We start from the raw sequence: 15658 nt of genomic DNA, 5'->3' as shown, positions 1-15658 counted from the left end.
GTACGTTGGCGAGAGTGTGTTCGACGGGTGTGATTGTAGAGAATATACATTAAAAATATTTCGAAATTAAATTTTAAGTTAATACTTAAAAGTTAATTTCGAAATATTTTAAATGTATATTCTCAATACAATTTTTTACTTTATTTCCTCTATATACAAATTGTGACCTGTCGTGACGCAAGGGTACAAGCGTGTGACAGGCTGTGGATTTGAGTCCCACTCCAGGAAATAATATATATAATATTTTCATTACTTCGCTCTGATGTTGAGGCAAGGCGCGGCGTTGAGTTCCACCATTCAACGCGAGATAGCTCCAGATTTCGACCAAGCCAGGGGGACCGGTTTTTCTTAACACTAGGCTCACTATGCCTATCCTTCAGCATGCGGGATACACTGTACCCCTGCGCCAGGACCCTCCTCAATAAGGCTTTGACTGGCCTTTTGTAAGAAAACTATAGATCCACTAAATTCAAGATAGAGGGCTGTCCTGTTGGTCCAGTATAAACGATTAGAGACTTGGGTATTAACTTTGAAAAGGAGCTTATATTTGTGTCTTGCATAGACAACATCGTTAGCGAGGCCAGTAGAATGCTAGGATTTGTAATATTTTTATATTCTTCTAAATCTTTGAAAACTCGTCCGAAAATAGTTCTATAGAACAGCTTATGTAGCTAATGTAAGCTAACCGCTGATGGTAGAAACATAAAATTTGGACAGGTGTTTACTTTTGTAATCTGGACATCCACTAAGAAGGGATTTTGAAAAATTTCAACTCTAAAGGGGTGAAATAGGGGTTGAAGGTTTGTATGGAAAAAAAAATAATCGGCACCGACTTTTATAAAATTTGAAATTTAGATTTTTAAAAGTATTTAATTGAATACGTGTTTTATCGTTTTCTAGAATTCTCCCTCTAAGAGTGCAAATAAGGGGTTGAAAGTTTATATGGAAAAATTTTTAAATCGCCACCGATTTTTATAAAACTTGAAATTTAGACTTTTAAAAATTTTCAACACATGTTTCGTGGTTTTCGTAGAATTCACCCCTAAATAAGCAAGCGAAGCTGCGCGCGTTCGCTAGTAAAAAAATATAATTTCTACTTTTAAAATCACTCACACAAATGCAAAGCTCAGCTTAAGCTTAGTGAACCTTACGTACTGAAAAAACACTTGTAAGCAAACTACTGGAGAGATCAAATTGTAACTTGTCATGCGAAGTAGTGACAAGCACGCTGCGGGACAGGAGACATACTTGTCCTTCCAATCAGTAACTCTTTGTCGGGACGAAAACTTTAACCTCACTCTCATACCTAACAGTGATTAATATAATTATTTAAAAGATTTCTAAATTTTTATTAAGCAATATTTTTTTCGTAAAATTTAATTATTGCTTTCTGTGTACTTTCTGCTCAAAAGTTTATTTTTTCTTTCCTTACGGTATAAGTTAGGTTAAGTGTCAATTTTCAATTAACGTATTTAATACGATTTTGTTACATTTAATTATTGTTTTTTATGAATCCTATTTATTAAATTGTTATATTGACTAATTTTAGGATTCCATATCTTAAAAAACGCTTATTGGCCCATTTTGTTCTGTGTCTCTTTGTTATCAGTTCGTCTTTGAAGACCATATATCTCAAGATTACATAGAGGTATCAAACTAAAATTATTATCCAATTAAAATTCCTTAAAACACAAAAAATATTAAGCATCTTAGTCAAACATCGGGATTAAAACATACAAGCATTTATGCATCATTTTAGTGTACTGTTTTTCTTTTTAATCAGTGTTATATTAGAAGTCCTTTTATTATTATTAGGTTGTAATTTTGTCATAAAAACTCTAATAATTTTTGCAATTCATTCTAGATCTAGTAGATCAGCTTCACGTGTATACTGCACACAGCAGGGTAGGCAGAGGGAACCTAGTATTAAGACAGTTCGCTCCCCATTTAACGTTGAATTCTGGAAGCATTGTTTTTGAGTGGCGGAACTTTCTTAAGTTCGCGCTTTGCCTCGACACCAGAAAAGAGCAGAGAAAAAATGGACACAAACATTTCATTTCTTCGAGTGGGAATCGAGCACAACCTGTCGCATTTATAATTATTTATAAAATAATTATTAATATTATTAAGTTAGTACAATATAAAATCATACATTTCACTCATTTAACGTCACCTATGTAAACGGCATTAGTTAGGGCGCGGACATTAGTACAGTTAAGTGAATCGAGGAGGAACTTCCGTGCACTCAGTAATATTAAAATTAACTTGACTGTTAGATGAACTCTACTACGTATACATATATATAATAAATAACAACAACAAGTAAAAACTTTTTGCATCAATTTGTGTGGGATTAGTTTTATATTTTATAAATTGATCGCTTTATATTAAATATTCTAGGAAATACACGGCTGATATAAAATAAATGAAAATCGGCCAAAAGTTAATCTAGTTCGCATACTAACAGCTCTGTCTATTTATAAAAACGTCAAAAACGTCACGTTTAAAATCCTTATCCTATTTATTTTATCGTGTTATTTAATATTTGTTTTTATAGCAATAAATAATGCATAAAAAGTTCAACTGTTTAACTATCACCAAATTTTCACGGTTTACAACGGAATATTCTCAGTTCAATTGAAGACTTTTGACAGTCAGGAAGGATCATGAAAAGATTTAGATTCACAGGTGCATCTATCTCTGCCGAATCCCCAAATTCCTTATACTTGGTCCACACACAGGCAAGAAAACGGAAAAAGGATATGGGAGAGGAAACAATTCACGCTTACTCACCATCAAAGAATCTCAGGAATTAACATACGATTCTGTATTCAGACAATATCAATCAAGAATGCCATGGACGTTTAGGTCGCAATATCATATATATGAGGTGACGCCGTAGCTTCGCAGTTACAAACGTTATAACGAGTAAAAAGCGTCTGATTGAAGCGCGATGCATGGTGGTTCTAATTTCGATTTCCTCGCAACATAATTATATTTGATTGAAATTTCGCTCTTGTGTCAAGCTGAATCGCGGCGTTGAATTCCACCACTCAACATCAATATATAAAATGGAGAATAAAAGTGTTTTAACACTACGTGCTCAGGTTACCTCTGCCTACCTTGGCTATGTGCGGAATGTGTGAAGCTAACATAATAATTTAAACCCATCGTGATGTCACATTATCATAAATGATTAACAAGTTACTATTAAAATTATAACTTATTATCTTTATTTTTTTTTATATTCTACTTAATAAATAAAACTATTTGACAGTTGTATATAGTATACTCTACCACATAAGCTCAGTCCTAATTCGTGTTTATTTCACCATAACGCCGAAACCTTTTGTAATTTTCCTTTTATGACTGCAACATCTGTCTCTTGTGAATCTTATTAGGTTTTGTTTTCTGAATAGTAACAAAATAAAAACGAGTTTTATGTAAATTCTATTATAAACCTGCTTTTTTCTATTTTTTCCGTTTAAATGTAATAATAACGTTGTCCTTGTACAACTGAATAGGCATAAAATGTTTTTCATAGAAATACAAATTGTTATGAAACATTGAATAGATAATACTAGCTTTTATTATGAAAAGCTTAGCGATGAGTGATGATAGTGTTTTGGCGTTATATTTGGCTAATATGAGGATTTGTGCCAGATAATTGATAGGTGCTGTTTTTTTTTTGACTATACGGTATTTGTTCTCTATTTAATTTCGTATACCTTTAAGTTTTTTTTAACTTCTCCGCTAACAACAGAGTAGGCAGAGAAAATTTTGCGTCAATATATTCCGATCTTTAGCTTCGCTTTGGCTTCGCTTTTTCATTTTAAAATTGGTCTGTTAATTATATAAATTCTTAATTGTGTTATAAGTTCTAACTTAAAACTTAGCCATCTTGTTTTGCAAACAAACAACTATTTATAAAAAAAAACTATTTTTATAAATTCAAATGTTATTATTAATAAACGGGTAAACTAAAATATTATTAAAGTAGTATCATATTACAATTTTATTATAAAAATAAGCTAAATATAGACTATATATAACAATACAGACTTTCATTGTAAAAGAACCAATTGAATGGTACGGGGAATACAGTAGGTGTAACAGCTAAGCAAAATTAATTTCATTAGTTGTGAATATAGTGTTGGCCTATATACCTATATACTGACATATGTGCTTTATATATTAGGTCAGTCAGTCATTATCCGTCTGGTACAGAGAATTTAATCAACAAATTCAAGTTCAACAAAAAGTAAATATTTATGCTACTATACGAGTAATACTTGGACTTCTAAGGTGAGAGACGTCTTTTCTTTGTCTCAGTTTCACATGCTGTATCCCATGCAGGAGGGCACGAAGAGGGAACCTAGTATAACGTGTTAAGTGGCGGAACTCACTTTAATTTTATAGTAAATTTTCTAACCCTACAAATATAACTTTCATATTTTCTTAAAAAAATTGTTATGATAAGAGTTTATATTAAGATAGAAAAAATAAAAAGTAAGGCTTAGCGCGCACTGGTGACTTTTGTCAGGGTGACAATAAATTTTTTGTCACTGACGTGTCACTATACTTTTAGCGACTGCGCGCACTTGCGATGACAGTGACGAAATTTTTTACATTTGATAAAATGGATCTCGAAGAGATGGTTGTCTGTGCACTTATATTAAGAAATAGAAAAAAAAAGCAAACGTAGAAAGTATTGGCTTTCAAATTACTATTTGAATGATCCTTTAGGGATTTGTCATAGAGCAATGGCCTGAACTCAATTTCGTCAATCAGTATTGTCATTGTCTATTTCATCTTCATGAAAACACACGTTTTGCCTTGGTGATGAACTTGACGCCATTCTTGAAGTTAAAATTCGGTGCTGCAATGCAACACGCTGCTGTTCCATGTTTATGCGGAAGACGACTAGTATGGAAACCGCAAGGGGGAGGTGACATTTAGTTTCTAATACAAATCTATGGACGCGGTGACAGTTGCGTCACCGGCGTGTTGCCGTCCTCCGCGGACAAAAAGTCACCCAATTGTCACGTATCCAAATGCGCGCACCTTCATTAAAGGTAATGTACATGGTGACAGTGATGCAACAGTCACGGTGACAAAAATCACTAGTGCGCGCTATACCTAAATGTATTAGTAATCGTAGGTTCGAAAAAGGGAACGAGTTTGCCTTAAATCGACATTAAATTTAAATTTGTTTATTCATAAAAGAACTATTATGTCATTTCATATAGAATTCAATGGGTTGCCAACATTAAAAAAAATATGCAAGTTTTGTCCTCAAAAAATGTTTTGTGACGACTGAATAACTCCACCAGCTTAATTATATTATTTTTTAAACTCGACAGTCTCTAATCAAAAATCCTCCAATCAGTTATTTACAATATAATTTATAGAGATATATTTAGACAGATGTTATTTTTGGTCTCATAAACTTTAAAAAATACATTCATTCAAATTCAAATTCAAATTCAAAATATTCTTTATTCAAATAAACTTTATAAGCACTTTTGAATCGTCGAATGTACATGTCAACATAAAGCTACAACCGGTTCGGAAGGCAGTTCTGCTGAGAAGAGCCGGCAAGAAACTCAACAGTTGCTCTTTTTAAAGTCAATGGTATATTTTACTATTACATTAGCTGGCAGCTGTCCTGCCTGACATTCAATAGACATTAATTCCATACATGCTTATCCTCTAAATATTCTTGAACAGTGTAATAAGCTTTACTTGTTAGAATTTTTTTTACAGATATTTTAAATTTTGGAAGTGGCAAATTAAGAGTACACTGCGGAATTTTATTATATACACGTATACTCAGACCCATAAAAGATTTATTAACTTTTTGGAGGCGAAAACTTGGTGTAACAAGCTTATCTTTATTTCTCGTTTCTATCGTATGACTATCGCTATTTTTTCTATGACAATGTATATTTTGTCGGACAAAGAGAATATTATAGTATAGAAATTGGGAAGCAACTGTAATAATACCTGCATCTTTGAAAACATCTCGCAGAGAATCTCGAGCTCTTCATTATTTATTTATTATTTTTATATTTTTGCTTATTTTATATTAAATTCCATTTAATATAGATATGGTGACAATAGGGAAAAGTCCATAAAATAACCTTTACGAGAGGTCATAAAGTTCCATGATAACTTTGCCAAAATTTTGTACGATCAAAAGACATTAACTAATTTTGATGATTGTACGAAATCAGAAGTCTCTAAAACTTTATGTTATCACCGAAACGAAAGACCGAGAAGAGTGCTATAAGTTTGACGTATGTCTATCTGTGGCATCGTAGCTCCCAAACATGTTATAGTTATAGTTAGATTGTCAGTTTACTTCTAGTTATGTATTTACTTTTTAGAGCTTTTTGTGTCGGGTTTTTAAATTATCAATGATAAAACATACGATAGTACGTTATGTTGAATATCAACAATAAAAATACATAATTAAGTCTATTTATATGAACTGTACTTATTATCAATATCCATACGTATATTATAAATTCGAAAGTAACTCTGTCTGTCTGTCTGTCTTTTACGCAATCAGGGCCAAACTGCTAATTTAATTGTGATAAAATACTCATATAGAGATACTTGGGGGTCTCGGGATGAACATGGGATACTTTTTTCTAGTATTTGAAATATTATCGATATATATTAAAATACTTATTAATTTGACATGCAATCTATTCTGCCATGTTAATAACAACCGTCGGTAAGCGACCGTTGCTAAGCAACGATTTGCAAAGTTTGTTGTTGGTAAACGTCACTCAAAATGAGCTTGCTTAACGCATCTCTCTATTTAAAACTGAAAATAACTTCATAAATATATTTAATAAATTAGTATAGTTCAAGCGGGCGTAGCCGCGTTCTTGTCCACTAGTAATTATTATACAATTGTACTCTAATTGATTATACAGAAATCATGCATATTTCATTTGTATACAATATGCGTATAATTTTTAACGTATATCTGGACTATAAAACTCACTGATTTCCCTATATCGTTAACGATTTTATGTACATAAAAACGGTGAAGTGCGAGTCGAACTCGCCCGCGAGGGTTCCGAACCAATTTTAGAATTGTCGATCAACGCGAACTACAACTTATAAAAGTTGACAAATTGAAGTTTGTGTGCATATGCATTCATTTTGTATGAATTGAACTACAAATAGGTATATAGGTTTGTAATATTTTTTTCTATGAAGTACCTATAAATTTTCACTTTTCAGATTTTTTCTTTTATTTATATTGAAAGTTTTTACTTCGCGCAAAACTTTCATAACTGTAGATCCACTAGTATCTTATACGTTTTGACTACTTGGCCAGTTTCATACTGGATGCAGCAATACCGAAACACAAATGCTCATATCTTTTGTTGATATCCTGAATAATTGTTATTAATTTCATCTTGATACCTCATCACTATCTCTAGATGATCACTATAAGGGTTCAATTTTTTTCCTGTTAAGGCAGGGAACCCTAAAAATAATGAAGAATACACTAATATTATTATCTTTTTCTATATTGATATACGTATATATTGTCTTAATATTTTTACGACTTATCTTGTAATGGTGTTTTCTAAGAATTCGATAATGATCTGTAATAAACAATGGTAGCTGATTTTTATCACATGATATAAAATAAATTACGGATTTACTAGTTCAATGATTTTATTGTCGCTAGGGATTGTCTCCACGTTCCGGACACTGAGACGCTATAGATTGTACTAACAAAGGTATTATTTTCGTATAAATGCAAAACAAAGCTTCATACTAGCTAGAGATTGGATTTAGGAAGAAAAAATGAAAAGGAGTCAGCACGGATGTATTGATTTCTTTTACAAAAACTAAAAAGTGAAATTATTTTTCATATATTTTAATGTTTCACGCTTTTTCAGATATATATTAATAGTACGAGAAAACCCGCTGAAAATACCACTTTGCGCCTAATTTGGGGTTACAGTGTGTTAAGTGTAACCGGGACTCTACGCTGCGTTTTGACTTAACTGAAAATAATGTACCTAACTATTGATATTGTGATTGTATGAAAAATAAGACGGTCGTGGCCTTTACGGTTGTGAGTTCGAGTCCTATTCGAGGGAACGAATTATTTAATTAATCATTTTCGTTCTAGTAACAAAATAAAAACAAAAACACAATCGATTCAAAGATATTTCTTATTCCACTAACTTGAAATAAGATGTGAAGATGAAATAAGATTTTTTTTTACCTATAATTCACAATTTGCTACAAAATGCTACAAAAGAAATTGTTTCCATAACAACCACAAACTCTATAGAAATCTATTATTAATGATCTACTGAAAATGGAAGCCATAAAATATAAAATGTATTTTTTTTCAAATAGAAACTTCTCTTAGATTATTTTTAGACTTGTATTCCTAGTCGAAGTCGTTAGTAACAATCTAAGTGCTAACCTGACCCAAGAAAATATTAAAGTTCACCATAAAAAGCGCTCTCCAGCTCTATTTTTTCTTGCTACAATCTGTTCTTCTCTGCTGATGAAGAGAAAATAGAAGAATAATTAGAATTCATTCGAAACAATAATTATTAAAACAATAATTTAAATTATTAATTTTGTGATAATTCAAAACAACATTTATTTGGCATATAGCTAATAATTATAAGCGCTCACTAAATATACAGGAAACCGCTATACGCTACACTAACGCTATACTAAAATATCTCTCTGATGAGCCGACCGAACGATCGCTTCACTGGTACGTTTAAATTAACGGAAAATTAATAGACATATAATAGGTATGTATGTATGTATGTAGTTATATTGATATCAAATAACATTACGGGTGATTTTTTTATTTTATTTTCATTCAATTCTTTCATTGACCTTAAATATTTTCAGAACTGAGAATTAGTCTTCATACTTATATCAGTTTTTACATATTTATTAAAGTACATTAAATATATGCTTTTTAAACTGTTTATTGATAATTTCAATGCATAGCGTCCTGGCGCAATAATGCAATGTCGTACTGAACTAAACCAGATGTGGGTTCATCCCACTTGGGGATTTTTTTTTTTTATTTCTGTGTTTCTATATTTAGAAAACCCTCGATCACAAATATAATTTTGGCAAAGCGCTTGTAGCTCTTAAATTCAAATTCAAAATATTCTTTATTCAAATAAACTATAAAAGCACTTTTGAATCGTCGAATGTACATGTCAACAAAAAGCTACCACCGGTTCGGAAGGCAGTTCTGCTAAGAAGAGCCGGCAAGAAACTCAACAGTTACTCTTTTCAAAGTCAATGGTATATTTTACTAAAAGCTTAGCTTAAGCTACTAATCTGATTTTCATAAATTAAAAAAAACCTCAATCAAATCGAATCAATAATTCTACAATAAGAGTTACGTTGCCACAGGCGGATACACAGACAGACAAACACGTAAAACTTATAACATAAAAGTGAAGAACAAAAAAGTATCACAAAATTAACAAAAAAACTTTCGTTGATTGGTTTTATTCATATGCTATGAACGGGAAAAGCTATAAATATAAAAAAAGTACAGTAAATATGAAAATTGTTGCTCATTGACAAAATAAAAAAAATATTTATAAAATTTTATTACTTTCATAGCACTTTGAAGACATTCTCCCATTCGCTATATCCAGGTCTATAAAAGCCCTATGGATATTAAAGTAGAAGTTGCGAACGTTCATATTTCAATAAATTCATATAAAAACTCGTATACATATAAAAATCTGTTCATCACGTTCGTTGGTCAAATTTTACGCCAGTAAGTTTTTTTTATATACTTTATATAATATGTTTTTAAAAAAAATTATTATATAATGTTTTTATAAATAATTAAGAAGAGTATTATATTATTTTTCTGGCTAAAGATCGTTATGGTTCGTTATTTATTGACTAGTACTTTGGTGGGTTGCTACCATTAAGTTTGGGGTTTAAGAAGCGTTTTTACTTATTTATTATATCCTGTAAAATAACTAAAACAAAAACACATAAAAAGACAAAAAAACGTTTTCTGCATTACAAGAAGTAAAATAAAAAAAAATATAGTTGAATCCTTCGTTGAATCTTTCTGGCTTGCAAAGCTTATCTAGAAGATCGTTTATACGTAGTATTCGCCAGATGTGGCACAGTGGCACAAAATGTGACTGTAAACGCAACTGGTTGTGGGTTCGATCCCCACTCGGGGGAATGAAATATTTATTTCAATTTATATTTACTTCGTACGTGTCGTCGCTCTGATGTCGAGGCAAAGCGCGGCGTTGAGTTCCGCCACTCAACACGTAATGCCTTCAGAATTTGACGGAAAGTGGATAACCTTATGTCGTAACACTAGGTTCCCTCTGCCTACCCTGCTGTGAGCGGGATACAGCGTGAAGCTAAAATAAATTTTAACATAACAAGATAAGGGACATACTTGTCATATTTTATGAGAACTGAACTCACTATCTCCTCAATAATATTTACTATATTACATTTTTTAGGTCAATTTCAGGACACAACACGCATGAGTTTGTCTCAGGAGACCATGACTAAAAACTCCTCAGAGTCTACTTCTCGAATATAAAGTATTAAGGTTAAATATTAAAGTCTAAACTTACGAAGGCATGAAAGCTGTGTACTAGAAATTGAGTAAACTAAGCCATTGTCAATGTAAAGCTCTTGAATAACATCAATACGTGCCTAGGTCTGGTAAGCCGCAAAGAAGAACACATATTATGTAAAACGTTAAGTCCTATCAAAATAAACATTTTACTACCCACATTCATGTACACAAAAAATCGTTTATTATTGACAGAGAATATCTAGTGTCAAGACACTCTGTTCAGGTTTCTCTTTCAATAAAAGATATTGGTGTTGAGTGGTGAATATCAAATTCACATTATCTTACGAATTACTAATTCAAATTTAAAATAATTCGTTTGTCCCAGTGATAACCGAACCCACAACTATCGCCTGCACAGCGAGACGCTGTACCATTGCGTCACCATGTCTCTGATATCTACATAAAAATTTAAAAGTACGGAAAATATTAAAAAAAAATGATGATGATCGTCTATTATTTCATAGTCATGATTCAATAATTGTTATTTATGTGTAATTATTTACTTGTAATCCTATGAAATTGAGAAACCTGTCAAAAAACGTTTGATTTATGCTTTACCTAAGTTAAAATATGTGCCAAAGTGCCCTTAATATTTGACCCGAAAGCTGTCAATGTTCCATGATATCCACGAACATTATAAAGGATCTCTCTCAACATTTATTTAATACTAGCGGACGCGCGCAGCTTCGCTTCCTTATTTAGGGGTGAATCCTAATAAACTACGAAACATGTGTTCAATGAAAGATTTTTAAGAGTCAAAATTTCAAATTTTATAAAAATCGGTGGCGATTTAAAGATTTTTCCATACAAACTTTCAACCCCTTATTTGCATCCTTAGGGGGAGAATTCTAGAAAACGATGAAATACGTGTTCAATTAAATACTTTTAACAAACTAAATTTCAAATTTTATAAATATCGGTGCTGATTTTAATTTGTTTCCATACAAACTTTCAACCCCTATTTCACCCCTTTAGGGTTAAAATTTTTTAAAATCCCTTCTTTGTGGATGTCCAGATTACGAATGCAAACATCTGTCTAAATTCCACGTTTCTACGCACAGCGGTTACGGCTGTGCGTGCGTCTTACCTCAGGCAGTGAGGACAAGTCCTTTTATATATATAGATAACATAAAAAACATAAACGTGTAATGATAGCCAAGTTCATTAAGTCGTTCTCGACTTCGCCGTCTAAAGAATTGGAGATGTATATGGGTGCCAAGTTCTGTATTCGCTCAGTGTATAATTTAAGATTATTTGCATATTAATTAGTTCGGTAAGTGAGAAAAATAATTAAATATTTTCTAATAATCGGTTTTTACTATTTTTGTCGACGATTGAATACCAATCGACACGCCTGCCGATGTCAACACCAAGTACTATACTTTATAACAACATATATCAACATATATACCAGGATTATACAGTGTGTATCTTGTGACCCTATTTATATTATATCTATGTGAATAAATATCTTACAATAATTTTAGTCCTTTATTTTACAAGGGTTGCCTGTAAGAGATTGCTTGAAGCAATAAGGCCGCCTTTGCATACATTTTTATAAACATATATTGTTTTATTTTCTGTTATCTATTTTTTTTTAAATTTCTGTGTGCAATAAAGTTTTTTTATTCTATTCTACTCTATCTTAAATCTTATATGTGAAGTTTAAACGCTATTTTATTCTACAATAGCCGTAAAATTATACATCGATTTTATATTTACATTGAATCATACAATTGATGATCAATTTAAAATTGTAATTAAATACTGTATGATTACAAACAAAATTTCTATTTTTACTTTTTCATATATTAAAAAAGTAATTTGTTTATTTGGCGTTAGTCCAAAAAATAACCAAATTTTATGTATATTTCATTTCTTGTAACAGAGACCACTTTTGTGCCATGTTTTACAAATTATATTATAAATATTTATGATAGACATCATTATAAATATAACAAAATTTCGTATCGTAATTCGTAACCAACAGATCAAAAAGCTGCAAATTGAACTAACAATCTCATATACCTATATATCTTTTGAGAAAACTCAACTAGTCCGTAACTTTAAAAAAATATGAAAAAATTAAATAAATAGCACTTACCATATTTTTTTTCACTTTTAAAGTAACAGTTCTTAAATTATAGCACAGAATCCATTTTTTTAAAAGAAAAGTTCACTTATAACAGTTAATCACTGACATTTGTAACATAAAACCTCTAAAAAGAATATTTAATTGCTTTTGTTTATATTTAAATTATTTAACTATTTTTTTATGTATATATAAATATTACTTCGTCCAAAGTATTCATAAACATTGAGCAAATAGAAAACACGTCGTGCTTCTAGTTTCACGACGCGCGATATGCAGCTCTAAGTTCCGCCCGCCCAGCTAGCGCATGCTCGCGATATTACTTGAAAATACGGACAAGCGTACAAAATTGTAGCATAATTCATATTATTATAATAATTTAATTTTAGCTTTGAATGAAGAGATTACGGCTTTTAAGTTAAGTTCAAATTAAATTTAAAAAAGGAAATGAATAAAATACTCTACCTAATTTCTACTAAACTATTAGATATCACGATAAAAACAACTACTAGTAAATACCACTAAATACAGACGAGCCTACATAATTGTAGCATCATTAATATTATTACCTTGAATGAAAAGTGGCTTTTAAGTTCACATCTAAATAAATATAAAAAGGTGTATGAAAAATGAAACTACCCAATTTCCATAGATAACATGATAAAATCAACCAAATGATATGTTTTAAAGGACTCCTTGAACCTACATTTGGCTCGCAAGTTCCAGGCACTGCTCCGAGTCCCTCACCCTCCTAATGGTCATCCCCACGGTGAATCCATTGAATTCTGAGAAGTTTCTTATTTTATTAAAGAGAAGATCAGAAATATTGTCACATGTAGTGCATGTGCCGTCGCCCTCGAAGCGTAATCGGTTTTATATCTCTAAATAAAACTGGTTACTAGAGATTTTAGAAAAGTTTTTTATTTTAAAAAATAATTTTATTTTATTTTAAAAAATTAAGGGCATAATTCAGTATTCAAATAACAATAAATACATTTAATCACGTAAAAACAACAAAATAAACCTTTATATCTTATTTTGTTTTACAAAGATTACCCTCAAGCATCGGATGGACCCTCCCCTAGAGAACTAATGCGAATTAACCCAATGTAAATACCTCTCTTAAACTTACAACAACATTAAATTTTAATAGTTCAGGTCTTAAATTAGTTTACGCAAGAGCTAATTAGAAATAAATTAAATAAATCAGCTTCACGCTGTATCCCGCACACAGCAGGGTAGGCAGAGGGAACCAAGTGTTAAGACACTATGTTCCCCACTTTACGTCGAATTTTGATGCATTGCTTGTTGAGTGGGGAAACCGAGCCGGGTTTTTACCTAGTAAGTGCCAGATCGATCGAAGAAATGAATATCTGAAGAATGAGAGAACGAGTGGAGAGCGAACCAACAACCGTCGCGTAAGTCACTCCAATTTCGGCGGCAAGTGGGGAACGGAGTGTCTTAACACAAGGTTCCCTCTGCCTTTCCTGCTGTATGCGGAATACAGCATGAAGCTGATTTATTAGGTATCATTCAAAGTTTTTTATTTATCAATGCAACGGTCGAAGCGAACTTGGGTTGGTAAGCGAATGGAGCAGAAGCGAAGTAAATTCTAGTTTGTACATTTACTTATATATACCGAACAGTAATTATTGGAGAACAGTCAAGTCATCCCATGAGAGCACAACAAAACATTTCGTATCACCGAGTCACTTTTATAACTTTTTATAATTTACCTTTCTGCCACGAAGCTTTGATTGATGGCGACATATTAAGGAATATTAATATTAAATACATAGAATATACAAAAATATTTTCTATATAATTTTTCATGATGAACAAAAGGAAGTCCTTTAAGTAATATTTTATATATTAGTAGGGGCCCCCGCGCGGCTTTGCCCACTTCTTTTTATTTAGTATTGTATTTAGAGAAATTTGATTTAATTGGTTATTTTAGATTTTTTAGTTCAAAAGATGTGCGTGTACAAACAGACAAATAAACGTAAAAGACAGACATAACATTTAAAAAATCTAATAAATTCTATTAATTATTTTAAATCCCAATACATTGTTTTTTCACAAATATATAAACATTTTTTTTTGTTATTATAGCACAGATTAAATAGTACAAAATTAAAAATAATAATAAAGGCAGGCGTATTTTCCTTTAATGAAATGAAAAAAACCTCTCAGTTTCCCATCGTGATACATTAGGAATTCGTAGTGCTGATAATAAGATTTGTTGACATCAATACCCAACACGTATTTCCATAACATGAAATTTACGGCCTTTTCTTTGTTATACAAAAATAAATAAATCCAGTTACGAGAATCTTCGACTATGTCTTTATATAAGCGAATCAATTTTACATTTTTAAATATAAATTATTATAAAAAAGATACATTTAAAAATATAAAAAACCACACTTCCGAGGGCGGGACAAGGGTCCAAGCCATCGGTGGCTAGGGCTCCAGAGAGAGGAACCTCCGCACAGCACGTGCCGTCTCAAGTAATACTGCCTTCTGTATCCGGTTCTTGATCCAACAGCTAAGCGATAGCCTCTTAAGGTGTTGGTCGAGGCTTTTCGCTATTAGACCGTTAACCGAAACCACTATCGGCACAATGATAGTCGCATTGACATCCCACATGGCGGTAATCTCATGGGCTAGGTCCAAATATTTAGATTGTTTTTCTTTATATTATTATTATCATTATTTTAGTTTCACGCATAACCATACACAGTAGAGAAGGCAGAGGAAACCTAGTGTTACGATACTCCGTTTTCCATTTTCCACCGAATTCTGGAGACATTGCGTGTTGAGTGGAAACTTACCGCCGCGCTTTGCCTCAACACCAGACCGAAGAAATATAAATATTAAATATTTAATTTCCTCGAGTGGAAATCGAACCTACA

At 31.8% G+C, this 15658-nt stretch overlaps 1 protein-coding gene across 1 annotated transcript in view; it reads right to left on the bottom strand.

Annotated features, from left to right (window-relative positions):
• LOC146538132 (RYamide receptor-like) overlaps positions 1 to 13109 on the bottom strand; it is a 34426-nt gene extending 21317 nt beyond the window's left edge. The window contains exon 1 of the mRNA XM_085186863.1: positions 12756 to 13109. The gene's annotated coding sequence lies outside the window, so the exon portion shown is untranslated. The remainder of the gene's footprint in view (positions 1 to 12755) is intronic.
• Between the last annotated feature and the right edge of the window lie 2549 nt (positions 13110 to 15658).

This window comes from Heliconius melpomene, chromosome 6 (assembly GCF_056956725.1).
Source record: "Heliconius melpomene rosina isolate 202511_hmr_F chromosome 6, ASM5695672v1, whole genome shotgun sequence".
NCBI classification, from domain to species: Eukaryota; Metazoa; Arthropoda; class Insecta; order Lepidoptera; family Nymphalidae; genus Heliconius; species Heliconius melpomene.
The sequence above is the reverse complement of the archived record's forward strand: the minus strand, read 5'-3'. Positions and strand labels throughout refer to the sequence as shown.